The following is a 24,613-nucleotide window of genomic DNA, read 5'->3' as shown; positions in this document are numbered from 1 at the left end:
AAAAAAAAAAAAAAAAAATTATTTATTTATTTATGGCTGCATTGGGTCTTCGTTGCTGCGCGTGAGCTTTCTCTAGTTGTGGCATGTGGGGGCTACTCCTTATTGCGGTGCATGGGCTTCTCATTGTGGTGGCCTCTCTTGTTGTAGAGCACGGGCTCTAGGCGCACAGGCTCAGTAGTTGTGGCTCGCAGGCTCAGTAGTTGTGGCACACGGGCTTAGTTGCTCTGCTGCATGTGGGATCTTCCCGGACCAGGGATCGAACCTGTGTCCCCTGCAGTGGCAGGGGGATTCTTTTCTTTAATTTTTCTTTTCTTTTTTTTTTTTTTTTTTTTTTTTTGCGGTAGGCAGGCCTCCGCGGCATGTGGGATCTTCCCGGACCGGGGCACGAACCCGTGTGCCCTGCATCGGCAGGCGGACTCTCAACCACTGCGCCACCAGGGAAGTCCTGTGGGGGATTCTTAACCACTGCGCCATCAGGGAATTCCATATCTGTTCACTCTTCCTTTAGGCCATAGAACATACTTGTCCCTTCCCTAAGGAATACAACCCAATATCCCATCTAGTTACTACATCCATCTCAAAGTGTGATATATTCCAGGGATGCTTAGTACTCTCCATCAGATCCAGATGTGGCTCTTCAGTGGGCTGATGACCAGGAACTAAGATAGGTTATCTGCACCTGTGGCCCTCCCACCCTCAGTATACCATGGAGAAGCTAGAACAGAATAGCTACAACAAAAACTTCCATTTAGAAAATGGAAGAACAGGAGATGTACAGTATTACCTGCTTCATAGCAAATCATGTAATCCTTTTGGGCCATCATTGGGAAATCTTTCTGCCTTAGTAGTAGGGGAGCTTCCTTGTCTAGATGTTGATTCTGTGGAAAGAACTCCTTTGCCCATTGTTCTCCTGGGCTCTTGACTGCATCTTAGTTTTTCTTTCCCTATTTTTTTCTGTGTACATTTCTGAAGTGTGTGCTGGGGAATATACCTTCATTTGAAGATTTTTCTCTCTCTCTCTGTAGATATACACATACATCTGCATCTACACTTATATCTACAACCACATTTATATCTCTGTCTTTCAGTGCTTACTTTCTGCTTCTACAAGTTTAGGAGCCCAAGGGTTGTTTTAAGGTTCTGAACAAAGTTTTATTTAGTCCAGGTTTGTGGGTTTTTGGCATTATAGTTACCTCAAAACTTAGTAGACCTTTGATCTGTCTCTTTCCAGTAGGTTCTATTTAGATACCATACCCACTGTTCTTTTCTAAATATAATTTTCAGGAATGATTTTTTTTCTTCTTCCCTGTTTGGGGAGGTAGTAGAGTTGGGGGAGCATAAGCCTTGCCTCATGTCTTTTTCTTACTTAGGCCCTACTTGGAGGCTATATGAAATAACGGGTAAGAAAACCATACCTGAATCTAATTTTTGCCTCAGGATTAAGTCACTTTGTTCAAGGAGGTCTTCTTTGGACTTAATTGCTTAAAATTTACCATCTTTTTCTGTTACTATTTGGGATCTGTATGTGTTCAGCTTTCTAACCCTCTGAGGCCCAAGTTTCTGGACTTGTGCTAGTCCCTGTAATTTCAGTTTTCAAAGTAGGAAATTCTGTGCTCATTGTTTTTGTGTAAAACCTTGCTAAAAGCAGAAAGCAAATGCCAATATACACTATAACTCTCTCTCTACATTCACATATAGAGCTACAGACCCAATAGACATGTGGTGTGCCTTTTCATTTATTACAGGTTCCAGTTTTGCCAGTTGTTTTGCCACAATATCACAGGGCCTTTTAGGCCTTTGACTTGCTAAATATATATTCTTGCGGTCTACTGCCTGACCTCTAAACTGATGTCATTTATTTTAGGTTTTTTTGTTATGGCAACACCATTCTTCCAATGCCAGTGCCTGTTTCTTTAAATAACGATTCCTGTTGTAATAGCTAAGCTCTAAAATCTCACCGTAGAAATTTTATTTTTCGCTCATGTGAAGTCCAAAATGGATGTTCCTGGTTGGATAGCTCTTCTTTAAGTGACTGTGAAGGGATCCAGGACTCTTCCAACTTGTGGCTCTATCACTTCAATATGTGGCTTTCAATGTTATAGCAGTAGAGAAAAAAGTAAATAATGCCTGGAGATTTTTTTTTTTTTAATTGACCAGGCTTGTAAGTGATACATATGACTGCTGCCAACATTATATCAGCAGAAGCTCATACACTGCAGACGAGGATTAGAAATATAGTCTATCTATGTGACCAGGAGAAAGAGGAAATAGGTTTGGTGAATACCTAGCTAGTCTGCTACAACCTGCTATTACAGAGCTTAGAAAAATACATATTTCCGTGTCTCTTGTCTGTTTTTCTTCACAATTTCATCTCTTTGACATTTCTCCCCCATATGTTTGCCTTCTAATTTACTAATCCAGTTTTTAGCATTATCTATGCCACTATTCAGAACTTTATCATCATCATCAGTTTTAGTTCAGCAACTGCAGTTTTGGCCTTAAAAATGTATTATTTTCCTTAAAAAAAAATTCTAAGTGGCCTGTAGAGTCATACAAGAAAACAGATTTGAAAGTATCACTTAATATTGATAGTTGGTCTGGGTGCTTCTGAAAATTATGTAAATGATTTTGCTTTTTCTTGGTGGACATCTCCCGTTTTCTTCTTCCACTTACCCTATCCTGAGTTGCTGCATTGACCCATGGGTGGGCTTTGTCCTTTGTACAATGAAATGATGGAGGCAGTTGGTAGATTGGCTTCTCTTTGGGATATAACAGTTAAACTACCAGAAGGACTCCACCCTAATTAGGGTTTAATGAGCAAATTTGGCTCCAAGCTTTTACTTGAGATTATAATCTCAAACCGTTTGTTGTCCAATTTTATCAAGAGATATGATGCAAAAAATACTATTTGAGGATGATGCAAAAATACTATTTGAGGATGACCTGAAGGATATGTAGTTTATCCATTTCTCTGTATTCCAACTATTATATTGTCTCTGGATAAAGCTTTATCTGTAGGAAGCTCTTTGCTTTGATTGCATGTGGTAGGCAGAATTCTAAGATGGTCCCCAGGATTCCTGCCCCCTGGTCTGTGCATCCTGTAAAATCCTCTCCCTTGAGCGTGTGAACCTAATATGTAAGGTGAGTACCTTTAAAAGAGGGTCTAGAGGTCAGATATAAAGTTAGAGAGATTAAAAACTGCAGCAGATGCTTTACTATTGGTCTTGAAGAAACAGAATGCCATGTTTTGGAGGGGGCCACGTGGCAGGGAACTGTAGGCAGCCTTGAGTTGCTGAGAGCTATCCCCAGCCGACAGTCAGCAAGAAAATGGGGACCTGAGTCCTACAACCACAAGGAATTGGATTCTGCCAACTTAGAAGACTGTGAGCTCCAGATGAAACCACAGACCTGACTGACATTATGATTTCAGCCTGGTGAGACCCTGAGCAGAAGGCCCAGCAAAAACATGTTGAACTCCTGACCCATGGAAACTTAGATAATAATTGTGTGTAGTTTCAAGTCACTAAGTTTATAGTAGTATGTTACACAGCAGTAGAAAACTAATACACTCTATTATTTTGGTCTTGAATAGAATTACTTTTTACTAAACTGTACATTTTTATTTTAATTTTGCCTTTGGGTCTAGGAAACAATGGTATAGTCCGTCTGGTTTAAAAGGTGTCAAGCTAGAAGTTTCTGAGTCTTTCACTTGTCTTCCAATATACAATACCTGGGAAGCTGCAGAAAAGTAAGAAAAATGTATAAGTATGAAAACTAGGGTAGAAGTTCAATCATATAGCAGAATCTGAGGAGGAATTTAAAAATTGTCCATTCTACTGTGTATTACTATATCGAATTTTAAGTCAAGTGGTCTTATTTTACAAAAAAATGTTTCATGTTCCTGTATATATCTTTTTAACATGGTATTGGAATGAAAGCATTTAATGGACCCACCTATGAGTCTGCCACGGGAAGTAGAGCCACAGTTAAAGCAAGTAGAAAAACCCTCCCTTTTATCCTATCCCATTTTCTGTGTTGATATTCTTACAGTGTGCTTCCAAAATACTGTGTATGTCTTATTTTGGAATAATCAACTTAGCTTGAACTGTTTTATAAAAAATGTCTAAAGTAGTTCTTCCTTAATTGTCTGCTATTTTTTAGTTCTCCTTTTGAAATTGATTTCTGTAATTCACTTGTTATGGAATTGATTTGTGCAGGAGGGAAGTTCTGTATTTGTTATTTTGGTTAGTTTGCCTTAGGCTTTGTGGGACTAAATAACATTTGTAAGGTAAAGATTCTTGGCTAGGTTGATTTCTATGTGGGGCCCTTTAACAAAGGGAAGGATTTACTTACTTTTAAAATTCTAACTTGGCTTTGCCAAATTATATAGGTTATATGACTGATGCTTGGAAAAGGAACTGGTTGCTTATAAAAGAAATGGAAGGCTCCCCAGGCATTCTTCCTTTAGTAACTAGTTTTAAAGAAATTGCTCCTTGGGTGAGATTAGCTGTCACCATGGTTCTTTCAGCCCTTGACTTTCTTTGATTAAGTCTTGACTAGAGCAAAATGTGCTATTGTGTAGAACACCTTTGACTTAGATCAGGCATAGTACTACCAACTGAGTTCACATAGGCCATGTAATGACTGCCAAGTAAAAGCAGTATTGCTGTTGAAATCTCTTTTGTACTGGATGCTATGCAAAACTTCCACAGAATATGGCCTTTGGAGTCAAAGAAGTTGGTGCTCACTTGGTTTGGTGTTTCTGGATTTACTTTTTATTTTCTTTTCTTCTTGATTTTGATATTTTATTGTTTGTACTAATTCTTGCTCCTTATTCTTTGATGATATGGATGGCCTGAGGGTAAGGTGGGGGAATGTGAGAGCTGTGTTATATGGGATTCTTGAAGTAGGCAACAATCAGAGTAGCTTATGATAGATAGTACAATTTTAGAATCTGAGCTTATGATAGATAGTACAATTTTACAATCTGAACGGGATAGTAGGGATTTAGTTTACTGTTCAGTAATATGATAGTTAACAGAATAGACTTTGGAGTTTGGGTTAGACTCCTAGATTTGTCATTTGCTAGCTGTATGACAGTGGGCAAGTTACTAAACATCACATTCAGTCTTCACAACTCTATAGTTGGAATTTTTAATCTTCTTTGCAAAGATGTGGAAATATTTAGGGAAATCAAGTACTTAGCTTAGTCCCAGGCTTATAATACATGTTAAATTAAAAGAAAGAAAAAAAAAGAACCATCCTAGATGAATGGTGAATGTAAATAGATTCTAAGAGTATGGAGGAGAAGATTAAAATTAGAGTTAAACTTGATGATTCAACTACTTTTAATTTTATTCCTAAAATTCAATTTTCTGTGACAATTTTCAGCCTTGAATTTGATCTCATTATTAATCATTTTTTCTCCTTACCATAAAAATTATTTCTATTGTATACACTTCTAAAATATTTTGAACCTGAGTTCAGTTAAAAAGAGGACAATTAAATTTAAAAGATCAATGACCCTTGATTCATGTTGAGTGAAAGAAGAGAATTTATTCCTTAAATCTAATTTGACGGCAATATTACAGTTTGCCTTTGAGTTTTCTTCAGGGTAAAAAGGAAACTATATGGTGTGTGTATATATAATAAACATATTATTTATTTGCTTTGGCTAAGCAAAGCACACCAGCTTATCAGGAGAAATTTTCTTGTTATTAAATTTTAAGAGAAAATTGTCATACGGGTTCTCAATATAATTTGTGAACATGGATTTTTAGTGTGCTCATCCTAAAATAGACCATTACTTTAGAGGAACAGCAGCTATTGCAATACTTACACCATCTCTCACAAATATACTACATATATGCATATATATGTATATATGTTTCAGTTATTTTAAGATTAAATTCTTTTGAGAATATTCCTTTTACTGAGCCTTGGCTTGTACTAGAAAGCAGTAATACTTAATTTAAAACAATATGGTATCATAAGAATAAACTGCTGAGTAGAACAGAATACAAGTACAGAAATTGACCCAATGTATAGTATAAGAATTTAATAAGTGATAAAGGTAGTTATACAAGAGGCATAGACACACACAAATTAGTATTATGCCATATAGGTATAAAGTAACTTTTCCTCAGTAAACCTTATAGGCAGACATTCAGAACAGTGCATGAGAATACGATCTTCCTGTCATTTTGTGGAGGGACCTGATGGGTTCAACTTTTCTGTATAAACAGTGGGACATGCCTCAGGAGACGGACCCTGCTCTTGTAATATTGATAGGGAAGCTGGGAGAAGGGCAAGAACATCTAGTCAATATGTACTAGGTGGATCCTTGCTGGTCAGAGAAATGACTTGGCTAGGGGAATTCTATCAATGCCTCTTAGATTAGCTAAAGAGACTTAGTATTCTTCAGATGAGCCGACTCAGTCTACTGAACCAGTTCATTGCTAAGCTTTGAGAATGGGGAAGGTAGAGAGCCACTAGGGCCCTCCAAGGTAGCATCTCATGGCACTAGGGAATGCTATTAGCATGATTGCTGCTTTACTTATCTGTCTTCCCAACCAGTTTATGGTCTCTGTAAGGACAGAGGTATGTTTTTTACCTTTATATCTTCAGCACCTTGCTAGCATAGTGCTTGGTCATAGTAGATAGTTAATAAATCAATTAATTACTCTTAATTGTGTATTTAATTAAATTTAATGTACCTACACCTTAACATTTTTCAGGAAAAGCCATCCTTTTTTTTAATATTCTAAGGTATATCCTCTTATTCCTATTATATTCTTAAATATATGAAAATATTAAAATTGCACTTTGAATGGATTTTGAAACTATCTGAAAATACTGTGGAGGTACTAAGAAGTGATCAGATTAACTTCCTGTTAAAGGTAGTGGGTCGAACACATATATTTCTATCTTCCACCTCTCCAAACTCATAAAAACAACAGCTAAGGGAATTTTTTTAAAAAACACGAGCTCCCAAACATAAAGACTATAGGAGAGCAGGTGATAGCAACATTTTTGGAAATTGGAAAGTAAAAAGATGTGTGATAATTGTCCTAACATATCCAAGAAAATTCAGTCCTAAACCAGTAGTAGAAGAAACTGAGAACAACCTTTTTTTTTTTTTTTTTTTGCGGTACGCGGGCCCCTCACTGTTGTGGCCTCTCCCGTTGCAGGGCACAGCCCCTGGGCGCGCAGCCTAGCCACTCCGCGGCATGTGGGATCCTCCCGGACCAGGGCACGAACCTGTATCCCCTGCATCGGCAGGCAGACTCTCAACCACTGGGCCACCAGGGAAGCCCACAACCCAATTTTTAGTGTTTTGCAGAACCCCTATGTTTAAGAAATTGCTGGCATCAGAGAAAGGGGGTAAAATTGATGGCCAAACAGAAAGATTGGTTGAATGTCTATTTCAGAACCCCTTAGACATCTGGATTCCTTCCCCAGCTTTTTCCTATCAGTTAACGACCTGATCCCAACTCTAGCTGAAGATCAGATAACAATAGCCACAAACTGAAAACAGTGGATGTTTATATACTAAATACTGAGATTTATGCTAAATCTCACAGCCCTCTTTTCTGATTTGGTTCCCAGAACCAGGCTTATACCCTTCAGGTGTGAGATTGGAAGATAATCTGAATACTTTGAATAATATGATTAGCCCAAGAGAAGTATCCTAAAGATATGTCCACTGAGTAGTCCCCAGTAAAAAGGGCAAGTCAGATCACTTTGAAGGCCACAGTAGACTAGACTGATGTACATTCAGTCAGCTTTTTAGTTTCCCCATTTAAAATTTGAGCAGATGGCTAAGGATCACCAGATATTTGAGAAAAGATTCTAACATTAAAGTAGAGTCAGAACAAACACGTACAAAGAAGCAACTTGGAGAAGATAGGGACTATACAAGAAGAGGAAAACCTAAATGGCAAAACAAAACAATCATCAGTAGCATTAGAAAGATAAGAGAAAATAAATTACATGTAAAAAGCAAGATCAGAATGCTGCATAAAAGGAGAAATGCAGAGAACAAAAATAATGTTTAGAAATTAAAAATATGATAGCCGAAAACACTTAAAGGAGGGTTTGGAAAATAAAGTTAAAAATTTATTCCAGAAAGAAGAGTAAAAAGAAAAAGAGATAGAACATGGGAAATAGAAAAGATATAAGAATATTAGGGGGCAGTCTAGGTGATCCAGCATTTGAATACTAAGCATTCTAGAAAAATAAAGCAAAAATGAAGGGAAGGAATTCATCACAGAAATAATATGGGAAAATTTCCCAAAATTCTAAGACATGAACATGCAGATTAAAAGACCCACCAAGTATCCAACAAAAGGGATGAAAAGAGACTTATATCAAGGCATATTGTGAATTTTCAGAAGCCAGAGGACAATGTGAAAATCCTAAATGTCTTTAGAGGTTAAAAACAATATCTTATATGGCTTGGCTATGTATTGCATTTATACAGTTATAATAATTAAATGCTAAAAGTTAATATAGGTAATTAATCCATTGGTTTATCTCTGTTTTAGAGGGATACGTGAATGGACACCACACAGATATTTGGTACTGGTGTGTTAAGAATGTGAAAGAGACCTTAAACCCCCATCTTCCATGGTGGAACGTCAATAGATAATGCTTAGAACTAAAAAACCCCACAATCGCCAAAAGGCAGAAACAACCCTAGAGTCCATTGATGGATGGATAAACAAAATGTGGTATATACATATAATGGAATATTATTTAGCCTTAAAAAAGGAAATTTGGACACATGCTACAACATGGATGAACCATGAAGACATTATGCTAAGTGAAATAAGCCAGGCATGAAAGGACAAATATTGTAAAGTTCCACTTATCTGAGGTTCCTGAAGTAGTCAGATTCATAAAGACAGAAGGTAGAATGATGGTTTACAGGGACTAGCAGTAAAAGGGATGAGGAGTTAATGTTTAATGGGTACAGAGTTTCAGTTGGGAAGATGAAGTTCTGAAGATGGGTGGTGGTGATGGTTGTACAACAAGGTGAATGTACCTAATGCCACAGAACTGTACAGTTAAAAATGGTTAACATGGAAAATTTTATGTCATAATTTTACCACAATTAAAAAAAACTAAAGAAATAAGCAGTAGCACACATAAGCATGGTTTGTAGAGATAAAGATGTAAGCATCAAAAGAGTGGTTGCTTCTGGGGAGCAGGATTTGGGGAAAAAGAGGAGAGGAGGAAACGGTTGTTTCTCATAATGAACTCTTTATGTATAACTTAACTATGCATAGTTTTGCATGTATAACTTAGGGAAGATATATTGAACAAAAAAAAAAAAGAAAAGAAACTTAAGTCAGATTAGGTGTATGTGTATAACATGGGATTTGTTGGTGTACTGGATATGAGGTAGTAAATGTTCTAACTCTCAGGGTACAGAGGAAGCGTTCCCTTATTTAAGGGACTATTTATACCTATCTATGGCATTATTGATTTTCTTTTCTGCTTTATGTGGGTAATTGAGGAGTCTCCAGTCTTCAGATTCATAGCTGTAACAAGGTGGGAAAGGAATTATGTGTTAGTTGTAAATTAAACTGAGGTCCATTCAAATCTGTTGTATTGTGTGCCTTATTAAAGAAGTGAACAGATAAATTCGATTTAATAGGCAACAAAGCAAATTAAAAAAATAATATAAAAATCTTGAAAGTGATGATAAAGGTTGCAAATTTGTGATAACCAGAATGTTCTCTTTCCCTTGCCTTGAATTCTTAAGTTAAATATTTACCATTGTTAAGAAGAGAACATGAGTTCTTCAGTACCTTGCTTTGGTTGCAAAATGTCACACTACCTCACCCCTGCCACTGTTGCAGGTTCACACTCATTTCATACTTTGGCATGTGTTCTGCTGAGTGAGTAGTCCCTGTGCTGCTGCAGAAGAAGATGGGGAAAGAGGGAGTTAAAAGAGCAGTGAAGGAAAGTAGTGCTGATAGGCTAGCCTGCATATAATTTGACTTGGCCTCAGAGTTTTGTGGGAGAGAGCCAGTGTTAACTTTCTGTTAAATTTACAAGAAAGGAAAATGACCTACACTATGAAGTTTTTCTTCAGTGGTTCGTACAATAACTGAACTTCATTCCATTACAATATTCCTGGGATTTCCTACAGCCTCCAAGTATCATGAATAATTGTACCACACTAATGTGGAAATAAAGTTCAGGTCACTGAACTCACTTTTGACTTGAACTTGAGACCAGCACTTTAGATCTAACTTATGAGGTGGAAATGAATTGATCTTATTGACATAAATAAGATGCTACCTGTTTGTGTTTTTATTATATAATTTAGCCTCTGAAATATGCAAGGATATGAAAGGTTATTTAAAATGATGCCTTAAATATAATATGTAAATATACAGCCTAAGTGCTGTTAAATATTACTATACAGGGGGCCAAGAACAACCACTTTATTGTCTTTATTATCAGATTAAGTTTATTATTATTTTTTAAAAAGCCTTTATTTTCAAAATTTATTTATTTATTTATTTTTGGCTGCGTTGGGTCTTTGTTGCTGCGCGCAGGCTTTCTCTAGTTGGGGTGAGCGGGTGCTACTCTTTGTTGTGGTGAGCGGGCTTCTCATTGCGGTGGCTTCTCTAGTTGCGGAGCAGGGCTCCAGGCATGTGGGTTTCAGTAGTTGTGGTGCGTGGGCTCAGCAGTTGTGGTTTGCGGGCTCTAGAGCGCAGGCTCAGTAGTTGTGGCGCATGGGCTTAGTTGTTCCGCGGCATGTGGGATCTTCCTAGACCAGGGCTTGAACCCGTGTCCCCTGCATTGGCAGGCAGATTCTTAACCACTGCACCACCAGGGAAGCCCCAAGCCTTTATTTATTTGCTTATTTATTTTTGGCCGCACAGCGCAGCTTGCCTGGGCCCTTGGCAGTAGAAGCACGGAGTCCTAACCACTGGACCACCAGGGAATTCCCATTATCAGATTTAAGTTTAGATCTGGTCAGACACAGCCTCTCTCTGCCTTTCTAAATGATGAATGGAAGCAAGATGTATTTTCATCTCATTGGAATGAACTATTATTAAAGTTTGTTTAATAGGTAGTGATCTCTCATTACAGGTCTGAATGAACTAGTATTCTTTTTTTTTTTGCTTTGTAATCAGTATATTAAGGAGACATTCATACATTTCAAGAATTCTGATATCCAGATTTAAGCTTGTGAGAATATGACTTTAAACATACAATTAAAGCTATTCATAATTTGCTAAACTACCAACATTAAATTACAGTTTCTTTGGAGCATAAGTTAAATGGTTTAAAGTAAGCCTGTAATATACCTGCAAAACACCTTCCTAACTCATACATGCAAATTACTTCTTCATGTAAAGATCTCATCACTCCAGCCTCTAAGTTACCCTGCTCCAGAAGTTACTACTCTTAAGGCTTACTGTGGTCCAAAGAGAAGGAAAAAAAAAAAAGGAACCGGGACCAATAACTAGATATATTAAAAAAAGATGGCCCAGCAGAAGGGAATGCAGTTCTACAACTGCAAGCCCTCAAGAAGCAGCATGTTATATGATAAACCCCTTCTTTAGAAAGGTGTCATTTCTATCAGTGATACCACAGGCTAAATTAAATTATATAGCATGCCATCTTCAAGTAACAGTGGAGGCAATAGAATAAATGCAGAGGCATCACAATGAATGCCACTTAATACCACTATACAGACCAACACTTCTCTATAAATTCTTTGACTGCCAGTTAAATACAGTTTTAACTTCATAGCTGAACAATTAAGGGTCATACACTGAAGTCATTACATATACCTGGCATTTCTAAGTCTAAGCTATTCCATGTACATAGCTGAAATCAGTTACAAAGTATGGCCTAACAAATGCTAGGGGAAATTTTTTAAAGTAGTTTTTACAAGTATTAAACTTACCTTGCACACTGAAGTCATCATACATACAGGGCAAAGTCAGCGCTTTTATATTTGAGTTTATTCTTCATTTAACTTTTAAAACAGTACTGTAGTTGAATATTAAAACAAACAATAGCAAGCAGTGAGCATATTATGATTATAGTCCTTCACTCAATCACTACTGCAAATAAAATGCCAGCAGTGAGTGTTATTCACTGGCCCCATTAGGAGGTCTGACACTGAACACCACCCTGAGGATGATGTTCATCATCCTCGAATGCTTCTCCATTGTAATGGCGCTGTCTTCCCTGATTTGGATCAAAGTCCACTAGTTCTACCTCGTCCATTTCATCAGTCTCTTCCACTTCCTTCCTCTCAGGTTGGAGTTTTTCCAGCAAAGAGAGTTTATCAGGGGAGAGAAAGCCATTCTCAGGGAAGTTTACCTTAAATTCATTGATTATGCGACCCTTTTAATATGGTCTATGATGAATTGGCATGCCTTCATTTAGCACACACTTGATATCTCCATGCTCGACAATCTGACCTGGCTGAGAAGTGATGACTGTGGTGTGGTTGTCAAGAGTAGATATATTGGCTTTTGGAAGCCACACAATGCCTCAACCAGCTGTATGTCCATACACATGAAAAGGTCTTCTCCTCGTCGAGTAAAAACAGCATGGTCCTTCTGATCTAAAATGATGATAATATCTCCTGGCTCCAGTCCTGGTTCTTGGTGTCTCCTTCACCATGGAATGTTATCTTCTGGCCATCTTTCATGCCTTTGTCAATATGAGCTTCTAGAATTTTCTTCTCTCAAACTATCTTCCTTCCATTGCAGCTTTTACATCTATCTTTAGGACTGATCTGCTCCCCATGGCCCTGGCACTCCATGCAGACAGACTGAATTTGCTGAACCATTCCAGGTCCTATTTGATGAATTCTTATTTGCATTCCAGTACCTTGGCAATTGGGACAGCACTTTACTGCTCCTTTCTTAGCATCTCGGCCTTCACATTTGTCACAAATCACATTCTTTTGCAGAGCTAGTTTTCTTTTTGCACCATGATATAAATCTTCTAAGGTTACTGTGAGTTGATGCACAACATTTTTACCTCTCCTTTCTCTTTGCATCCTGCCTCTTCCTCCAAAAAACATATCAAAGATGGCCATGGGGGAGCCCAAACCGCCACCTGCTCCACCTTCTTTAATTGCCTGCCTCCACCTTCTTTGTCATATAATTCCCTTTGCATCAGAGAGCACTTCGAAAGCTTGAGAAATCTGTTTAAACTTCTCTCCTTCATTTGGATTCTTATCAGGGTGGTACTTTAAGGCCAGTTTCCTGTAAGCCTTTTTCAGTTCTTCTTGGGTGGCATTGGGTGTGACCCCCAAAACATCATAAGTGGTTTCTTTCACCGTTTTCTACAGCCAGTGAGATGAGTGGGCCGATGCTGGTGTTGGGGAGCGGAAAGGAGCGCGTTGCCGTGCCCAGCTCGGGCAGCCGCCGCTCCTCCGCCTTTTTGAGGAGCGTACTATCTTACTCTGCTTGTGTATGGATGATGTTTTCTCAAGTCAGATATAGCAACTGCATGATTGAAATATGGAATATATATTTTAAAACAAAGACTTGCTTCTCTTTTACTTGCATCTCTTTATATGGTTGGGGTCCCTCCCTCCATTTCCTTTCCTTTTTCTTCTCTTATTTTTTCCCTATTTATTTCTCTCTCTCTCTCTCTCTCTCTCTTCCTCTGTTTCCCTCTCTCTTAGTTCTAGAAATCCTGCTTGTAAGACCTGAGAATTCAACTTCATCTTGAGCAGCCTCACATGCTGACCACCCCAACAGGGAACCTTTATTTTAAAAAGTCAACCGTGATATAAGATCTGAAACCAAAACAGAGTTTGAGAACCATGGTATTTGCTCTCTATTATGTGTATGTTTAGCTGTGTGGATAATGGTTCTTTGGTCTAAAGAACAGTTCCAAGTTTGACATTTTTAAAGGGTTTAAATTCAAGGATAAGAACTCATCAGTTCTGGTTCTTCCCAGATCCCAGATTTTCTTGATGTTCTGATATGCTTTCACTATTAATTCTAGTTAGATTCTAATATCTGATCTTATATTAGCACAGTGAATGTACAAAGCAAACAAGGACACTAAAGACATGTTTTAAAATGGTTGTTAAGGCTTGCATATTTTTACTTAAATGTGATTAATCCTTGGGCCCTGCCTACAGATAGTAATTTATTCTGCTGTTTGAACTGCATCTTAAATTTGGCGAATGCTTTCTCACATTTCGTGCTTCTTTACCCTAAGTTTAGATCTGTTTAATTTTATAAAATAGATCTCATAGAGATCTGGTCATTTGGTCATTTCAACTGTCTTTTATTTTTTAATGCTTTCATTGGGCTAGCAGGGATCATTAATACCCAAGAAAATTGGTCTCATGTAATTGACTATAAAAATTACTGTAACATTTTATAAGTAGGAGAATTATGAGTTATAAAATGTTATAATCAAAGAGGCATTAGCACCAATCAAAGCTACTTTTACTTTAAAAAGATTGAGTTTGATTATATTGGTTATAAGAACACTTCGAGATAGTGGTCTAAGAATGTAGACCCTTAAATGGGAGAAAGGAGACTGGATCCATTGCTGACTCTCTCAAGGACTATAGGCATTTACTTATTATCAACTTGGCTTGCACTAATTGCAGACTAGGAGAGGTGGTGCCTTACCTTATCTTTGTCATGCAGTTATAGTGATAATAGAGAATACAGAGCAGCAGTCAACTCTCTTTGTAATAATTTTTAGAGAAAATTAGCTCATATCCATTCCTAGTTAAGTCTTTCTTGTAGAAAATTTTTTTTGTAGTGTCTTCAATATTAAAGAACATAGGTTTGGAGTCAAGAAAGCTGGGTTGAAACTTCTCACTTATAATGGGCAAAACACTTAATCTAAGCCTTATTTTCCTCTTTTATTAATGTGTCAAATAAGATCATGTATGTAAAGTACTTAGACACACAGTAGGCACTTAATAAATATGGCACTTTTGGACGTTTTTGTTTTGAGATCTATGTGATTTTATCAGGCAATTCAGTTGGGGTAGCTTGGGTATTGATAGCTTAATACCAGCTGTCTTTCTGCCTCTCCATCTTCTTATTAAATGATTGCAACTACATTTTTTTTCATGAGTAGTTTTAAACAAACTGACTTGGGAAAGCATAAGCCACTACTTATAGAGAGAAAAAAATTTTTTTAACCTGAAGGTTTTCCTTATTTTTTTCAGGCTTCAGTGTTAAGAAATGCAGGGTTTTTGTTTGTTTGTTTTGTTTTTTGTACTATATTGCAATAATTGTTCTAATGTCAGTGAGAAACCAAACCTTACATCTGCTTAAATGGGCAATTCAGACCATAGAAATTAGTGAGACTTAAATGGATATCTTTATTTTGTTGATGGAAATTGTATTTTGGGTTCTTAGTCTTTCTGCAGTCTCTTGAAGTAACTTCACTATGCATGTGGTGATTGTGTTTCTCAGTTACTAGATTGAGCTATACTCTGAGCTCAGTGTATTTTCTCATCTCCTGTGCTGATACTTCTTGGAAAGAACAAGTCAGTTTACTGGTATGCTGTACTTTCCTTTTGACAATTATAGACGCCTGCCACGTGTGCAGAGTGTAGTGGAGCCAAGTTTGAGGTTTGGATTTAGAGCCCTCCCCAAATCCCCGTGGTGTACCCTTTGACCTGGGGGATAGTTCTTACTGGCCCTGGAGAAATCCAGTTGAGAATTCCTAGGATTGTTGTCCTCTCAGTGAGTGCTTTATTCTTGTCCTCTGCCAGATGTTTTCTTTACTGAGCAAAAAAACTCCATCAAAATAATGGTAAGGGAACTGGTATGTGAGGAAATAAAAAGAAAGGAAGAAAAAGAAATATTCAAATATATTCAGGAGGGCCAGAGATGTGGACCTACGGATGTTCTAGAACAAGAGGAATCTATTTTCTCACATCCTACTAGATCTCCTTGCTAAAAAGTTTTAGCAAGTAACCCTATAGTAGCTTTAAAATTAAAAATATTTACATATAATATATCTTTTTTTTTGGTGTCCATAAGTTTTTAAGCATGCATAGATTCATGTAAACACCACCACAAACAGAACAATTCCATCACCTCCCCAAATTCCTTTGTGCTACCCCTTTGTAGTCAAACCATCTCTCTATTCCTAACCCCTGGCCATTGATCATGAAGTTTATCAAAAGTATAAGTTGGGAAGCACATTGAACAGGTAATGAGGACTACCAGAAACTTCAGTTAATTAATTATTGCTAATTATTATCTCACTGATTGAGAATGTGGCGTTTCTCTTATTCACTCTTGTTTAGGATCTCAACAGAGAAATGAACCCCAAACTAAAAACGCAGAAAAATTAAATTTTTGCAATTGAATAGTGACAGATGACCACCTAAGTTGTTGCTTTTTTAGGTCTATGTGATTCTAAGCTTTAGAGGCTTTATGACCTTTGAACCTGACTGTACTGGGATGAATTCTTTCTGTCTTCATTAGGAGGTGAATGGATAAATGACTGCACCAAGATGGCTAGGGAATAAAAACTCTGGACTGGGAAGTGGTTAGATCATTAGAGGGGAATTTTTCACTCATAGACTCTTTTCTTCTTTGTTCTTTGTGAGAGGCTATTGAACAAAGCAGTGGCAAGAGTTTATACTATGAGCCGGAAGTTTTCAACTGACTACATTTTATTTGTTTTGAAAGCTTGCAAAAAAGTTGTTTTGTTGACAAGTTCAGGCTACTTTACCTTCCTGACATAATTTTCTAATTGCACATCTACAGCAAATTTAGAACAGCTTTCAATTATTACTTTGTGTGTGCATGCAGAGGAGAAAATGCTCTGCAGATTGGGGCAGTTGTCTGGGGGAAAAGAAAAGGCCTTGTCATGTTGTAGTGCCTACTTGCACGTGTGTGTTTGCTTAAACTCAGAAGTCAGCCAACCATTGAGGCCTCTAGTGTGGTTAGCTATTAAAACAGAACAGTGATAATGGATCTTTATATAAATGTTTAAGTATTTGGAAATTTTTAAAATTGAGAAAATTCTGTTTTACAAATCAGGGTGGGCTGTCAGGGGAGATGATTACACCCTATTAATGAGATTGGGAAGGAAGTAGGGAATTTAAGAGCCCGTATTTTTAAAGTCTTGCAATGCCAATGCTTAAGATGTATTCTGTGGCACACCACCATAAATCACAGAGGACTCACTTGTAGAATACTAGGTAATAAAAGAGATCTGGGACACTTGTTTGGAGGAGGCGAACCTATAGCTAGGATAGAGTTCAGGAAGTGGAACTAAGATGATAATCATTTACTGGCATTTTCTCGAGGGCATATGTCTGAATTGGCTTCATCTTGTTGTTCCCATAGAACCTAGCACACTGCTTTGTACAAACTAGGCATTCAGAAAATTTTTGTTATATTATATGTACATACACTATTTTTTTCCTTTGGCAGGGCACTTATGCATTTAAGGACAGATAATTTCCATGGATATTGTAAGAGTTTTAATATTTTCCTGGTCTTCTTAGGCTCTTAATTTGCTGATGAAACCTGTAACTGTTATGTTCAATTTTGATATCTCGGGGTGCAAATTATCTTTGAAGTACCAGGTGAAATTTTTTCACTTAGGTATAATTTTATCTTGATTCTCCTCCAGTGAACCTTTCTCACTTCTGTATACCAGTGCTTTTTTTTTTTTCCTGGTAAAATATTCATAACATAAAATTTACCTGCTTAAATCATTTTAAAATGTACAGTTTTGTGGCATTAATCAGTACATTCACACTGTTGTGCAGCCATCACCTCCATCCATCTTCAGGACTTTTTCATCTTCTAAAACTGAAACCCTGTAACCAGTGAATTAAAAGCTTATGATTTGTGCTCCAGTACTGATTGAACAAATAAAATCTTTTATACATGTGTTGAGGAACTTGCGATCTCTTTCCAGGGAAGAAAAAAAGGCAAAAGGCAAAACCGGAATTCACACAATAGCTTTTTAATTTAATAAGAAATAGATTATAGTTCTTGAATTTTATAGATAGGTTTTTCTCTTCTTCAGTTTCCTTAAGAAATTTGTTCAGAAGCAACAACTGGAGCAGCCCTTATTCTCTGAAAGTATTTCTAGTCTGTGTGTGTGTGTGTGTGTGTGTGTGTGTGTGTGTATTTTTTAGTCTTTGTAACTAACAAGACAAATAGAAAGCTATATTTTTACCTTAGGTTTTGTTTTTAGTGTAATTACTTGCTGGCTTGAACCATGGTGGTCTTAATCTTCTTTTGAGGGTTGTGCCCTTGAGTATGGTGATTTTATTCTGGTGTCAAAGAATTTAAGGCTAAGGAGTATCTTTTTTTCGGTACTGTAATCTTATTTTTTGACTTAGGCTGAAGTCTGTTATTAATTTGTACCTTTCCCTTACTTCCCATATAAGAAAACAAGCAAATGTCAAAAAATAGTACGGCCTACTTTCCAACAGAATGACTTCAGCTCTCCTCAGTTTGTTAAACATATGAATCTCTTAACTGCCCTGATGAAGAGGCTGTGGTCTATCTGGGCATGTGTTATGTTTGTCTTTCTTGGTAAGTCTTTAAAGCAGAGTTGGTCTTTTAACAGTGGAGAGGAGAGATATCCATAGCAGTAGTTCCTAAACATTTTAGGGACATAAACATTTTAGGGGCATAAACCTTTTGAGAATCCAATGAAAGTCATGAACCCTCTCCTGAGAAAAATTATTGTGTGGACACAGATTTTTCATAAAATGGCAGACGATTTGAGTACTCTGTGAAATATATCCTTGTGGGACCCATCTAGACTATTAAGATCCAGTATGAGTATTAGATTCAATAGTATATTCTGAGATGCTCCTTTTCTAGTTTCATCATGGTTTGTGATGAATACATAGTGGAAAAGCTTGAATAAAATTATAACAGTTTCACAGTTCAATTTTACATCATTAGTGAAAATGGATGCTATTTTTACTAACACACTGACAGGTAGATTCGAGATGTTGGTAAACTTTTCTGACTTGCCCAGTTTAGATAGTAGATAGGTGTCTGAGAATACATTGACCTATATTGTATACTGTGAAAGTTGGATAAGGTTGTATTTCCTATGATTTCTCGTGTGCTTTTGTTACTTTTTCTTCTTCTTACTTCTGTTGTATAGGTAATACAGAAGAAATAGAGAAGGGCAAAATAACAATGAAAATAAATTTTGACTTGAAATAGCTAGTGATAGCATAATATGAGTAAACTTAAAATGGCATATTCAGTATGACTTACACTTAAAATTGGTCATATTCAGTATGACATAAAAAGGCATTTTATAATACTTCAGTGAAGACTCACCTTTTTCTTCATAGAGAAAATACTCCTTTTTTCTGTACCTTAACCAATGTCATAGAGAAACAGGACTTCTAAGCAGAAACTTGCTTGGCTTTCAGCACTCTTAACTGCTTAATTATATGTTTCCACCATTCTTTATTGCTTCAATTCCAGTTTCCTCCTGTTTAAGACTGTTTCTTCCACTTGTGCTCAGTCTTATTTCTTTGTTCTGTCAAATGTTCCATCTTTCTCTTCCTTCCTTTTTTCTTCAACCTTTCCCTTTCACTGACTCCTTCCACTTTACACTTGACATGCTCAGGTCTCCCTTTCATTGGCTATACCACTGTAATCCTTGTCCCTGTCACCAAACCATCCAGTGCTTTTCTTCCATATTTCCTGTCTTATTGAAAGATATCACTGTTCATCCAAGATAGAAATCTGCTATGCTAAGGAATTTGATAGTTGGGTGGTAATCTAAGTGTAGTAAGTAGCATAGTAAGTAAAATATTGTGGGATGGGGAGGAAGATACATAATATTGTAAAGTAAAAATGCATTGTATTAGTAGAAGCAGAATATTAGAACTATGGAGATTCTTACTTCCTGGGATAGTTTGGAGCTTGTAATGTCTGGAAATAGAGGTGGACTAAATAGCTTGATGAGGCTCTTTTTTCAACTTTTACTACATGTACTAGTGCATGACAGCTCACTAAAACTTTTCCAAAAAATTTGACACCCTTATCTTCAAAAGAAATGGAACATTTACACCCAATAGCTGTATATTTGTATTTATAAATTATATATGTATATTAATTTCAGTAGTAATACACATATGGTTCTAAACTTTTTTGATTATGGACTGCCTTCAGTAAAACATTTTTGTGTATATATATATATACCTTATATATGTATATGTTATTTATTTATAAGTGGTATACATATGTACTACTCTTATTAGCTACTGTCTCTGGGCAGGATGTATATTTAGGGAGAGAGTCGTTGTTAATAATGCATTTAAATCCCCCTTTCAAATAGTCATTTTTATAATTTCAAATTTGGGGTGTTATTTTCGGTCAGATCTGCTTTGATCATCCTTATATTTGCCACATGATATATTTGACAGGGGGCTCTTACCAGGTGTATCAGTAATCTATTGCTGTTAACAAACTACCTCAAAACATAATGGCTAAAAAAAAAAACTTAATGGCTTAAAGATAATATTGATGTATTTTTTCTTTTTAAAAAATACTTATTGAGTGGCATCATGGTAGAGCTGAGGCTTAGAAAAGAGGTTTGTTCATGTTAATTCTTGGCTTTTTTTTTTTTGGCTGTGCCATGCGGCTTGTAGGATCTTAGTTCCCCAACCAGGGATTGAACTCGTGCCCTTGGCAGTGAAGGTGTGAAGTCCTAACCACTGGACCACCAGGGAATTCCCTGATGTATTTTTTCTTATGATTCCGTGCATTTGTCTGCTGTCCTCACCTGGAAGTTACTCACATGGTTAGCTGACAGTTGTTGCCAGCTGTTGTCTTGGTTCTGTACCTGAACTCTCACCCTGTTGTAGGCTAAACTGAGCTTCCTCATAGCATGGTGGTCTTCCTCATAGCATTCCTCATAGCATGGGTTCAGACAGAGAAAGAGAGCTGAAGGTGCTGGGCCTCGTAGGACCCAGAGTCCAGAATTTGGCAATGTCCATCACCTTCTGTTAGCCAAAAGCAAGTAACAAAGCCAGTCCAGATTGAAGAGCATGGAGAAATGGTCTTTACCTCTTCATAGAAGCAGCGGAGTCACATTGCTAAGGGGCATGCACACAGCGAGGCTTGATTCATTGGGGACCAATATTATAATGGTCTTACCACACCAGGATGAAGACAGGTGTTAACCCTATTTATTAGTATTATTTCAAACCACAGTGTATATCTAGGGAAACGTTAAAACCATTTGCCCATTTTCTACAAGTTTAACTAAAATTAGATAATATAATCTAATTTTATTTAACTGAGCACATGTAGTCTGCAACACATCACAATAAACTGAAAGAAAATCAACAAATGAGGGTATTACTATCAACCACTCTGCACTGTTTTTCCTCAGTATATATATCGTGAATTCCATATGTGGTACTTGACTCTTTGTCAGAGAGTGAGGGTGTCAGTGTCATTTCTTAAATCACATATTAGTAACTTAGTTTCTTTGTTTGTTTTTTTAAGATGAAAACAAATATAAGTACTAATGTATTGTTTTTGCATAACCTTCCAGATAGACACCACCCCACTCTGGAGACCATCAGTCTAACTGATGTGGAACAGTTATGTGCCACAAATCTGTGCCTGTTAGTGTCCACTCTGATAGAAGTCAGTGATTCAGCATGGCAGTCTTGCCACTGTGCTAGACTAAGCCTTAGAGTCCTTCTCAGTGGACTAAGCCAGCAGTGATCTAGGCCCTCTTTCACAAATGGATCATAGATGGCACATGAGATAAAATGTGGTTGTTATTCTGGTTATAAGAGATTAATTGTACTTGTGGAAGAGGTAGAATGTTCATATATTTTGTAGTTGGCATTTGGGAAAGATCTTATCAACAGTATGTGTGTGTTTTTGGGGTTTGTTTGAGGAAGTTGGGGAGATAATGGCCTTCCATCTCTGCTTTAGTAATTGTCTTTTTTGTTTAATCATCAATGGTAACTTTCCTTTGGTTTCCATATTCAAAGAAACTTTAATAATATTTTAATATATTGAATATTTTAAACTTACATTTAGATACATGAAAACAAGTGTTTATTTCCAATATATGAGGTTTGTTTTAATCCTTTGTTTCTACAAAACTCAGTTCACCGTTGAAGTTTCCTGATGTATGAGAGTTTGCTGATGTGAGTTCTTTAGCTTTTGATATATGATTGTCCTATTGTACTGCTGGAGTTTTGTGCTTTTACTAAAGAGTTTACTGCTTGAAAAGCCTTGTTAAAATTCTGGTGTACTCACAGCTACTTCTCTTATAGTGTGCTTTTCTGTGTCCTGGTGACTATGGAGAATGCTTCTTCCATGCAGCCAGCAGGATTAACGAATAGCCAAGCTGAACCTAAAGCATTCAACCTTCTTTCCTGCTTTGACCCCATAACCTCTCTTCTGGTTGGCAGTGTGCTGGTGTTGACAGTTCTCCTGGTTCAGCCAAAGGTGAAAGATAATTGCTTGTGGAGTAGCGGCTGGGATGGTATGTGTTTTTGCAGCAAGCACCCCCACCCCCGTCCCCAGGCAAAGCTTTGGATCTGGTGCACATTTCAAAGCATGTGTTAAACTTTATGTGATACTGATTAAAATAGAGGGCTCCAGGGTGAATTGGCAGAGCCCCACAACTGCATCTGCCAAATGACATACAGAGAAATGTCTTGCTACAAATGGAAGGGCTGAATTCTATCTCAGCAATATGTAAGCCCGCAGAAGGAAAGGTGACTCTGGGCATGAATACATACACAGCCTGTGGAGCATCCAGGATTCTTTAGTAACTCCTTTGTTCCTATGGCATTTTAACAGGAACGAAAGCCTTTTTATTTTCCTTCTCCTTTAAACAACAACAGCAAAATCCATATGGAAATAATAGTTCATATTACCATGTCCTTCAGTTCGCCATTCCCATTGAACATTTATTAAAAACCTAACTTGGACTAAAGACAGAGGTGGAAGAACTATCTACCTTCTGAAGCTAGATTTATGGGTCTTTGGGATGAGATCTATGAATGTCTTTGTTGAAGGAAGCAAACTTTTACAAAGCAGGTAAGTTTGTGTCCAGAGGTTTTTAGGTTCAAGGTCTCCTCAGGATTTCTTTCTAAAAAGAAGTATGTATTTTTATCTTATGTGTAGATAAACACTTCCCCAGAGGGAACATAAACAACATTAGTATCTCAGGTCACATTTCCTTAGACATCTTGCTCTACTTTTATGAGTTAGGATAGAGAGACCATCAGTTCTTTAAAGAGATTTAGATATTTTGTTAGGAAAAGGTAAGGAATTCAGAGGAGTAAGAAGGGTAAGTGGCACACATGCAGGAATAAAAAAGGAAGAAGGAGAAAGAATTGAAGAAATCGGTAGAAAGAGGAGGGTGAATAAAGAGATCAGTCAGGCTTCTAATTCATGGGTGAATCAGAGGGAACAAATATTAGGGATTACAAAAGGTGGAGTGGTATGAAATATCAACAAAAAGTAGCCACAATTATATCGATTTATGGATTTAAATAACCCCACTAGACATTGATGTATTTCATCACATTCATTCCCTGCTCTAGAGAATGAAGAATTGTTTGATCCTTTGCAGTATCCTTTTGTTTCTCAGAATGGCCCAAAAGATGGCTCTGGGGACTTACTATAGGACTTTGTTATCACCCAGGTTGTATTTGAGGTGGGGAAGCATAAGTTGAACAACTTCACAGGCAAAGAAAAGCACTGTGTAGAGCAGATCCTGGGTTGGGAAAACAAATACATTTTATTGTTCAGAACTTGCTTTTATAAACTCTATATAAAAAACAAACACAAAACGAACACTATACATATGGATATATTTCAGTTTTCCAGGTGAGACCATCAGCTCTGTTTTGCTTTTAAGTGTTTTCTATCATGTATCCTATTTCTTTGTTAAATTTTGTCCTCCTCTCCTCCTCATGCTTCTCCTCCTTTGTACTCTTGAAACAAGGGTGGAGAAAATGCAGAGAACAGAAAGAGAAAATGCTGGCTGTTTGCCTATTATTTTGGAGCTTTTGTTGAATTTCATACAGTTTCTTTGTTTTCCTCTGGTATTAAAGCTCAGTGTTTCAGTCATGAAGATACTTATTTCTAAAGAGTATTTTCCACAAAACTTTTGTTTAAGAGTGGTTTGGGGGTGGGAGATTGATAATCTATTTTTCTCTTTGCTAGAGTTTTGGTAGGGTCAAATAGGATTTGCCCTGAGGATATTAGTATTGACTTCATGTAAAAGAAGTGTGAAACCTAAGATTCCACTTAACTTCCTCTCCTGGGCTTTTGTAGCATATTTTGCACAGGGAGAAAAATGCAACTGGAATGTAGTTAGCCACCAATCTTAGTGAATGCCACTTCTTTCCAAGGATCATCTTAGAGTTTCACGTGGGTCAGTTACTAAATGGAAACTTAATTTTATGTAAAGTAATCTTAATTGATGAAGAATTCTATGAAAACAGAAGGGGAAGATTCTACACACTTCTTTGTGTAGTCAAAGTTGTAAAACAGAAGGAAGAATAATAGAAAAGGAATTTGGAACTTGTTAGTAATCACATAGTATTCTCCTTATATAACACATTCATTTCACTATTTTATGTGTC

The 24,613-nt window shown here is 37.0% G+C and overlaps 1 protein-coding gene and 1 pseudogene across 10 annotated transcripts in view; one reads left to right on the top strand and one right to left on the bottom strand.

Annotated features, from left to right (window-relative positions):
• EXOC6B (exocyst complex component 6B) overlaps positions 1–24,613 on the top strand; it is a 735,227-nt gene that overhangs the window by 102,151 nt on the left and 608,463 nt on the right. The gene's annotated exons all lie outside the window — the stretch shown is intronic.
• Positions 8,392–13,553, bottom strand: LOC102985350 (dnaJ homolog subfamily A member 1-like; annotated as a pseudogene).

Source organism: Physeter macrocephalus, chromosome 12 (assembly GCF_002837175.3).
Source record: "Physeter macrocephalus isolate SW-GA chromosome 12, ASM283717v5, whole genome shotgun sequence".
NCBI lineage: Eukaryota > Metazoa > Chordata > Mammalia > Artiodactyla > Physeteridae > Physeter > Physeter macrocephalus.
Note: the sequence above shows the minus strand (reverse complement) of the source record. Positions and strands in the feature narration are given on the sequence as shown.